We start from the raw sequence: 10000 nt of genomic DNA on the forward strand, positions 1-10000 counted from the left end.
AACCTTTTTCCACTTGAAGACTTTTACATTTTGCATTATCTCGCTCTTTGAAAATTTTCCCCTTAATTTACTTCACTTTCACTAACATCTACAACATGTGTATTTATCATTTGTTTCTTGCTTTTACAATATGTTAGTGTTATTTTATATCTTATGTATGTGTGTGTTATTTTACCTCTTCTATACATATATATATATATAGATATATACCTGATACCAGGTGTGCTACATATCTGTACAAGAGAATACTCAAAAATGTATTTTTTTTATAAATAAAAGGTAGATGTTATTATAATTCATATTTTTCTTAAAACAAAGTTATTTACAGAAGTTCTTATATAGCAAGGAACAGTTTGTACTTTTCTTCAAACTTGAACTGAATCCACATAATACTATATTATAAATCAAAATTTATAAAATATAACTACATTTTATAATTCTGCCATGTCCATTAATAGGTCTATTAAAATATAATAATTAACATACATTTAAAGAATTTTCCTTTAAATCGTAATATTCTGATGAAAGATATTGAAATTCTAATGAAAGACTTCTTTTATATTACATGCTATACCTATAGCTGATCTGCTACGCAGATAACACGTATAGCAGCAAAGTAGTAAAGATTTAATTTATAATGTCTGTAATAGATATTCCAGAGAACTTCTAAATCTTGTTTTGATAACTAGCTCACGTTATTTGTTACAAATCGGGATATTAATGCATTTAATAATAATTTCAATTAAAAATATTTCGTACAAAATTAGCTAGTACTTTAATAACATAGTCTACTCCTAAATATTTAATTAATCACGTTCAAAAACATCACACAAGGTCTTGAATTGAGCACTTTGTCAGCCATTTTTTCAACAGTAATTTTTTTGTTAATTGTTTTAAAGTACATGATTTTAGTACAAACAAAATGAGGCTACACTATTATAAGGGTCATGATTTTTTTTTCTCGCTAAATAAACACAGGCTACATAAAAAACAGTTTTAAGATATGTGGATAGCGACTAAATTACTGACACAAATTTTAGCCGAAACACACATTCAATAAACACCTCCTACACACTAATACATTTTCAAATTACTATTTTGCAATCATTGCCAGTTGAAGATACACATTAATGTTTTACCTTAGTTAGAGGGATGTTTCTTGCTTCTGAACTTATCAAGTTGCTTATTTCATCCTGAAGTTTGAAACGACGTACATCTGGGACTTGCAATATGTGTCACTTGCGATCACATGTACTTAGGCGTGGAGTAGAAAGATTCACAAAAGGCTTGAGATCATAATTCTTTTTGCTAGGATATGGTAATATACATTAATGCTACTCTAACCGGGTGGGGCACTCAATTTATCAAGAGCAGATTGATCATTATTAAATGATGTCCGTATTGGTAACAATCCCAATATAAAGAATGCATATAAAGAAAATAACGAAAAGAAAAACAACTTTTCTAGTACAATCATACCTCCGCTTCTATAATTAATTCTTTCTAGATTTTTGAGATGCATTTTTTTAAATTTTCATTTTTCTGTACGGGGAATTAATTTAAAAGATCTACCTAATTTCATCGCCGAATGATTGCTTCTTCTCAAATATTTTAAATTATGACTGCGATCAAAAAAATGACTTTTCCAATTTAACTACCGTAAGAAAAGATTCAATTTCAGTTCAGAAAATCAAATGACTTTAATTAATTCAATTCTCTTCCCCTGCAGCAATTGGAAAGGAGACAGCTTTAGTATAAGTATAAATTCTACATAGGGAAATATTTTCTAAAATATATTGACTTATGAAAATAAATTTTACTGTGATGCCTTTAATTCTATACAACTTACATTTGGTTCATTTCTGTGGCACGTATTTTCTTAAATAAACATATTACATGTACAGTAACTTATTTATAATTCCCCTTATCCACTCATTACCTTTATTAGATATGGCATATCTCATTTTATTGCGCTTATTTAGCTTTTTAATTCTGCATATAGTTTGTTTTTAATGCTGATACCCCGAGCTCTTTCCTTAAGTATATTTACTACTTTCTTATTTGCATGTCACATTCTGTAAATTTTAAAATAAAAGACATTTGGCCTACGAAAGAAATTTAGACAGATCGTGAACGTACACAAAATGTCATGCATTACAATATATGGAACAATTAAGCACATAAAATGTACATACTTTTACACGTTTCATAAAACAATAGACAAATTACGTCAATAGCAATATGATTATTTCTTTCAAATTTCTTTCAAATTAAGTACTAAGCAAAATACTGAGAAATGCGTATTTAATGTTTTCTTCTTATGTATCATTTCCGCCCATTATGTGCGTAGATTCATCGACCGTCATAATATATTTTCATTTCTGCTGTCATGCACACTGCAGAGAGAAAAAAAAACAGTTCTACATTTCTCGCTCTATCGGGCCGATTGACGAAATTGAAATTGCATTTTTCATGTCTCGAAAGCGCGACTTAGAACATATGAACATATACTAAATTTATATGCATATATACATTATTGTTTCAGCATAGGTATTTTGACACAAATTCTGACTTTTTCTGAAATGACATGCCAATTTTTTCCATATTTCGATTCTACGACTCAAATTATGCCTAAATATTAAATTTCGTAAACTTTGGTGTGAAATTTAGGGAGAATTTTGCCTTGGCGCATTTTGGTTTTCAGTTTGCGCCAAGAATAATTCACTTGACGAACTTCTTAATTTATAGCAACCTATCTTCCTTTCCTTTTTTTCATAGTACAAGAAAAGGTCACGAAAAAGGTCACGTTGATTACTTTCAAATAATTTTAACAAAGTGCGTTAACAACATTTGGCGTTTTTATCCCTTGTAACGAATATGCCAAATTTCAAAACAAGCCAATACGTAAATTCGCGTATATCTTAGGAAATTTTGATTAAAAAACTCTAATTTTTTGCAGGTGTGGGTGGAAATGCATCTATCTTAAGATGGTGTTAAAACTTTTATAGGTACAAAGCGTTTTTCGAAAAATTTATAGGAAATATTTAAAAATACAAATTTAAAATAAATCATAAAAAAAGTTCGAATTACATTTGGATTAAGCATAAATTTTGAATTCTGGAAGAAAGAATCAAGTAAATTTAATCAGAAAGGAGATATTAATAAATATACATCAAATTCAATTAGCACTGAAGGAGGTACAATTTTTTAGACCTCTTTTAAAACCTACTCGTGCGATTTTTACAAAACATAGCAGTTTGGCATAGTTTGAGTCGTAGACTCGAAATATGGAAAAAGTTGGCATATCATTTCAGAATAAGTCCGATTTTGTGTCAAAATACCTATATTAGGTCATTGCTCTATATAAATCTAATACAAATCCTAAGTCGCGTTTTTGAGATATGAAATACGCAAGTTGAATTTTATCAATCGGTCCAGTAGAGATATAGAACTTCCGCATTGTTTTGCGCAGTTTACATACTTGTTGCTTAAGGTTATGTTACTGTCACAGCATTCGACAGCAGGTACGACTAACCAAATTAAAGTAATATGAGATTTATGCTAGGTTATTTGAATTTAGCAAAGCGAGGACTTCTATCTAAGAAAAACGATGCCTTAGAAAAAAGATGAAAAGCGAGGACTTCTATCTAAGAAAAAAGATGGAGGATTTTATAAAGAAACTGGCTCTTATGCACGCTACACATGGGAAAAACCGCGAAAATCAACCTTGCAGTCTCCATTCGCCTAGGTTCAAGAGCGAGTCGAACTTCATTGACCTTAACCACTTGGCCATAGATAAGGCGAGATAAATCTGGGACTTGAGGCTGTTTTATACAGAAATTCATCTGAAACTGGTCTAACTAAAGCAGAATAAAATAATTGTATTTTGAAATAATAATATATTTTGAAAAGTCGTACGATTATAACAGTTCCTTTTATTTTAACAAGATATTTTTGCATCTTAACAGTTTGTGCCAAGGGGATGAAGAGAAAAACTTGAGCATTTGTTTCAGATCCAAGCAATACCAATTATCACAGTAACTATTACAATAAAAGGATAAAATATATTGCAACAGAATCTAAACTTATTAGCACTAATACTCCATAACGCAGGACTAAATATGGCCTATTCTCTCCTAGCAGGCTAAGATCACAGTTGTTAAAAATTATCAACAAAATCCAAAAGATGCAATAAAAATACAAAATCTGTGTTTCACAAAACTCTGAAATTTTTGGCCAATTAACAGAACTCATTCATAAAATGACTAAGCTGAGTCCGTAGCTTTTGACTTTAAATGAGCAAAATGGAATCGAGCTACTAGAATATTCTAGAAAAAATTTTCTTTTACGAAAAACTCTTTTACAAACTTATGTCAATAACTCTGTGAACAATTGTCATTTGCAGTCCGTATCGTCGGGATGATTTAAATAAGTGGCACCTCTAATTTTCCATGTGCGGCTAAAAAATTTCTTAACTATATAAATAGTACTCTTAAATTCATATACTACCAACCTGCTACGAAGTTGCATGAGCTGCGAAATATATTCATATGCTATGAAATTGGAATTCAGCACTGAGACTCAGATTTTGGATTTTATACATATATTTTTTTTTCTGGCCAGTCCCATTTTTTTATCATACCGCCGGCTTGTGCCAGCTAGGAGGATCAGGGCTGTGCCATTATAATAATAATAATAACAATAATAATGCTACGAACTAATACTCAATAATGAAAAAATACAATTATTGCATGTCAATTGAAAATTAAATTAAATACAGAAGAAACATATGCAATTACATTAAACTTTAGAAAACGAATAATTATATATATATAGATAAATACAGACTAAACAATAGATATATATTTGCTCCAATTTACAGCAATAGATAAGTAATATTTACATTTCTCCCTGAAACCTTATCAATAAATACCTCCTTATATACCTCCTGTTGCAAAACAATTCTTTATTTTAAATATTTGGCATATTGTGAATTAGATTTGGGCACATTGTAACGAAGAAAATATTACTATATGACATACACCAGCTGTGGCGAACTCCTGCTATTAGACTGACACTTAGTTAGAAATCAATAAAGAGTTGTGGTGATACACAAGAAATATAAAATAATATTATATAAAACTTATTTATAATAAATTGTGCTTAAGCTATCGTGAGATGTATAACTTTGGATAAATAGATATTTCATTTTTAAATCTGTAAAAATGCAAAACATCTTTTTAATCATCGGCTTTCTAATACAGCCCTTCTTCTAGTAAATTGTTAGAAGTGTCCTATATACTTATTAACCAATGGCAAAGCTTATACTGCATATTCTAAACGCTTATTTTATTCTGCGCTAATATGTCGCATGTTTAAGCGAAATAGCAGACAGGTATTGTTAAGAGACGCAGTAAAAGGAGACAGCAGATAGACGGTATAATAGAGGCACTGTCTAATCAGTTCAGTCCATATCGAATAAACAATGCACTACAAAAGCGAAGAAGCACCGGAAGCTTTGATAAAGTTTGTGCATTAAATAATATTTGAGAATTTCACTTGCCAACTAATTAATAATGCAGCTGCTTTCGAATAGTAACATTTGACCGGGGGTTTTAGGTTTTATGTTTGAAAAAATAGTGAACCCTTAATTAAAATTTAACATAATGGGAAAATTGGTATACACATGCTTTCACAAAGACCCATGACGCTGCTAGATATCCCAAACAAGAAAAATAGCAAATTAATCGCTGTCATAATTTAACTGAAATGACATATTACCTGTAAATATATATCGATAAAAATTATTTAGCAATGGACCTAGCCATACGTGGACTGTTCTTATGAATTGTTTGGTTGCCAGTTTATGTAAAAGATATATTTATTTTACAGTATAGTAATTTATAAAGAAACCTCTTTCAGTTTCTTAAAATTTTTGTGCATTTCCTGCTTTTTGTCATTTTCGAGAACTATTTCTTTGCATTCATAACTTAGCCAATTGTTTGAAGCAGGGGAATCTAATTTTTAGACTACCTTTGGGTTCCGTATGTCATTTCCTCTGAGGTAAAGTAACCACACGTCCTGACATTACTTCAAAACTTTAGCGCAATTTCTCGCTTCATAACATCTCCCGGATTCTGTAAATATTCTCGTGTAATTTAAATAACAGAAATGAATTTTGCTAATGTAACTCCATGTGGTCGCAGAAATATTTTTGCGGTATCCTCTAAGTTTATTCTAAGTATTCTAAGTACTCTAAGTTTATTCTAAGTATGTTCAGTCGTATATTTTAAATATTTTATGGAATTAGCATAAACTGCAAAAAGAACAGGTTTTGGAAGAAGTTTTTGAATTTTTACTCCAGTCGTACTTCGTACTTAAAAAACGCGAAAATATTATTAAATAATCTTCAGAGTTTCAACTGGATGCTAGTAAACTGGAAACGAAATTAACGAAGAAAAGTTAAACTTTTACTTGACAATGATTTAACTAAGGAAACTTATCTGATAATACATTATTCACATAAAATTATATAGAAATATGTGCCACAGTTGAAAAGTTACAAGCGAGTCCAAGCGAGAGATATTATTTTGATAATTTGTTGCACGTTCGCCTCCTAATAAATGGGATTTCTTGCTTCCCTCCACATAAAATTTTAATACGGAGCAGTATCACTTCGAAAATACTCAGTTAAAATCTCCTACCCAAAAGCAGAGACCCCTTGCAGACTTGGTCATAGTCAGTTAATCAACAATCAAACAATAATCAAATTGAAATAGAGGTAAAATGAGCGAATTGAAATAGAGGTAAAAGAAGCAATTAATTACAGACGTGAAAAAATTGCGAAAATTTCCATGCAGCCATTCTATTAGCATGAATATGAAACTCGGGGTATCAGTGTTCAGGGGATTTATCATTTCGCCACTGGTGTATATTTTAGTAATTATTCTGTACAGAATGCGATCAAAGTAGCATCCATCCGAATGTTTCGTTTTAAGAAAATTAGTGCATCAGAAAGCACAAACTACCTGTCAGCAGTATGAAATCTATTGTTATCACTGAATTTGATATTGCAAACTATATGAAGAGTTGTCATATAAAACTATATGAAGAGAGTAACTTGTTGTCAGAGAGAATGAGGAAATCCTACAACTGACTTTCTTTTCAAATTTATTTTTTGTAACAATATATGGATGGAATAATAATCGTTTTATCAGTTGATTTCATAAACTTCACATTTTTTTTCAGTGTCCCTAAAATTGCCTTAACTCGAATTGCTTCAAAAAGTCTGGTAAATTTAGTGTAAGATTAATTTTTTTGAAATTAGGTTTTAAAATGAGATGCATAGTACGTCTATTTGTACCTCTTCGATAATGAGAACCTTTGTATTGTAATTTAAACATTACAGTCTGTTATTAATACAGTTTGCTCCCGACTAACTGGAGAGAATCAATTAATTTGCGAGGCCCTATCTAGATACCTGACCCTGTATAAAAATGTAAGTTAATTTGCTGAAGAGTACTGCTTTTATAAAATATAAATAGGTAAAAATTATTAGCATAAATCGTCAGCATAAAGCTAAAGTGCTTACTGAATATGTGAAAATTAAAAATTTACGTGGGAAATTTTGATGCTATAGTCATTTATGCCATACTTTCGCCATTTCTAATATGTTACTTTTCCATTATTCGCAATGTGTTCTTTCTGTTTTGGATACTCATTTAGTTTTTATAAGTAAATGAACTTATTCTTCAGATTAAACTGTTCGAAAATGCAAGTAAAATGTTATAGCATTTTATTAGTAATTAATTAGTATATTAGTATGTTAACAGAAGTTAATAATCATGTTAGTTATAATTGAGTCATTCCTCATTTTGTGCTTTTTTAATTACCCTCGGATTAATCTGGCATTTTGTACCTAGTGTTACCCTAGTGAACCGAGAAATAATTCTAGTTTTAATATGAATATGATAGAGATAAAATTTGAATCAATATGAATATTAACAATTTCGAAATTTATAGATACAGTCTAGGAGAGGAAAAAATGAAAGGGGAACAGAGACTCTAGAATTCGGCAGACTAACCATTTTAACTGCAGATTAAACAACGGCACTAGAAAAATCTTAATAATAAATATAATGTTATTGGATATATAGAGGTCATCTCAAGCATGGAGGTAGGAAAGGAAGGAGGGGCCGACCGGCACTAGAAGTGAAGCACTGCTTTGAAGCTTGGGTCACCAGATGGGGTGTTCTTTGTTACATTCAGAAACTCCCTTGACAGTGTTCTGATAGTATTTCGACACACGACAGTTCCACACAAAGCGAAAAAGAGACACTTTCGCATGAAAGAAACATTCATAGTGTGATGGATAATAGCAATTTGTACAGTTTACTGACATTTACGCAAACATCTTGGTTATTTTTCGATAACTAACAACAGCGATTTTGATTATGAATTTGTTTTATAAAATTCTAAGCTGTTGAACTACAAAAATATAGATTTTAAGAAAAATGTTATGCTTAAAGAATGAGAAATACCTTACGGTACATTTAAAATTGTCTACGTCTTTCGATACCCTTGATAGAGTACTCGCTACTTTTATTTTATTTTCCAAACGCCAAAATGGTTTAAATAAAACAATTTTTTTTCACATCCATATTTTATTGTAACATGTACCTTTTAAAATTTTTTAGAGGAGAGGCTTTACTGCTGCTCATTTTAAAATCATCGTTTTAATTTTATAAATCTGAAAAATAATCACTTTGGGCTTACACGTTTTACTTATTGAGGTTAATTAAAAGTAAAATTACCATCAAATGCTGCAATCCTCGTCAAAATTAATAAATATGCACACAGATATGCCAATAAGTTAGCTTTCTCTTGATTTGGAACCACACATTTGTGTAAAATTATGTACAGTTTTACACAAATGTGTGGAACAAAAGGGGGATACATTTGCGAATTTGGCGGAAGTACCATGTGCGGTCAATATGATGTGACCATGCGAACGTGCTACATCATCAAGACAGTTTATTAAGAATTTGAAAATAGGGTAATCGACGGAGGTGAAAACATTTGTATACCCTGCCAAAGGAGGTCCGATCATGAATGATCCTCTTATTGATTCCAGATTGTTAAATGTTTCCCACGCAAGTCTTTTTTCCTCGGTCTTTTTTTAAATGAACATTTGCTTGAAACTGATCCAGTGCATAACCACATTTTACATTTAATAAGAGCAATCATTAAACAATATTTGCAAATAAGATACGCTTATTTTTGCAAAAATGTTGTAAATAACTCTGTATCTATGCGTCAGTTGTATACAAAACTTATCTTATTTCATGGTCAGTGATTAATAGAGTTAGTTTTAAGGAAAAATAAGGATTATAATTTTAGGAATAATAATTTTAGGAAAAAATAAAGTTTTCTCTCTCTTTTTTAAAATTTTATTTAGCAACATGTTTAGCTGATTACTAAATGTAATAAAAATTTATGAATGAAAAATCTTTGTTATTCAATACATATACTTGAGTAGTGGTCCTCTATTTTTGTTTCAAGACAAAAAAGTTTCAAGACATGAAAAAGTGTTATAAATTGGTATATCAACATACTTTGTATATTGTTACCTTCTGGATTACATCACAGTAAGAAAATTTCAAGTAAGTGAATTTAGATCAATTAGTTGTTTTAACTGTTTTTAAAAAATGAAGCTATTATACAGAGTAAGGCAATCAAGATTGCGATCTGATGACAATACGGTTAATTATGTGAGTTGGATAGTTATTATTTATTATATTATCAAAGAATTATTAAACTGTGTAAAATTGCTAAAAGAGATACTGAGTGCTCTGCCAAAATTTATTTTCTAGAAGATTCGAAAAGTTTGAAACTTGATGGCTAAATGTAAATATAAAATTATGAATGTTAAAATATTTGTAATTAGGCACATAGGTCAGATTAAGTTTTTATTAAATAGAGTAACGCATGCAAGGGCTAT

Source organism: Stegodyphus dumicola, chromosome 2, assembly GCF_044657685.1.
Source record: "Stegodyphus dumicola isolate Sdum_Otavi_A_Nest chromosome 2, ASM4465768v1".
NCBI lineage: Eukaryota > Metazoa > Arthropoda > Arachnida > Araneae > Eresidae > Stegodyphus > Stegodyphus dumicola.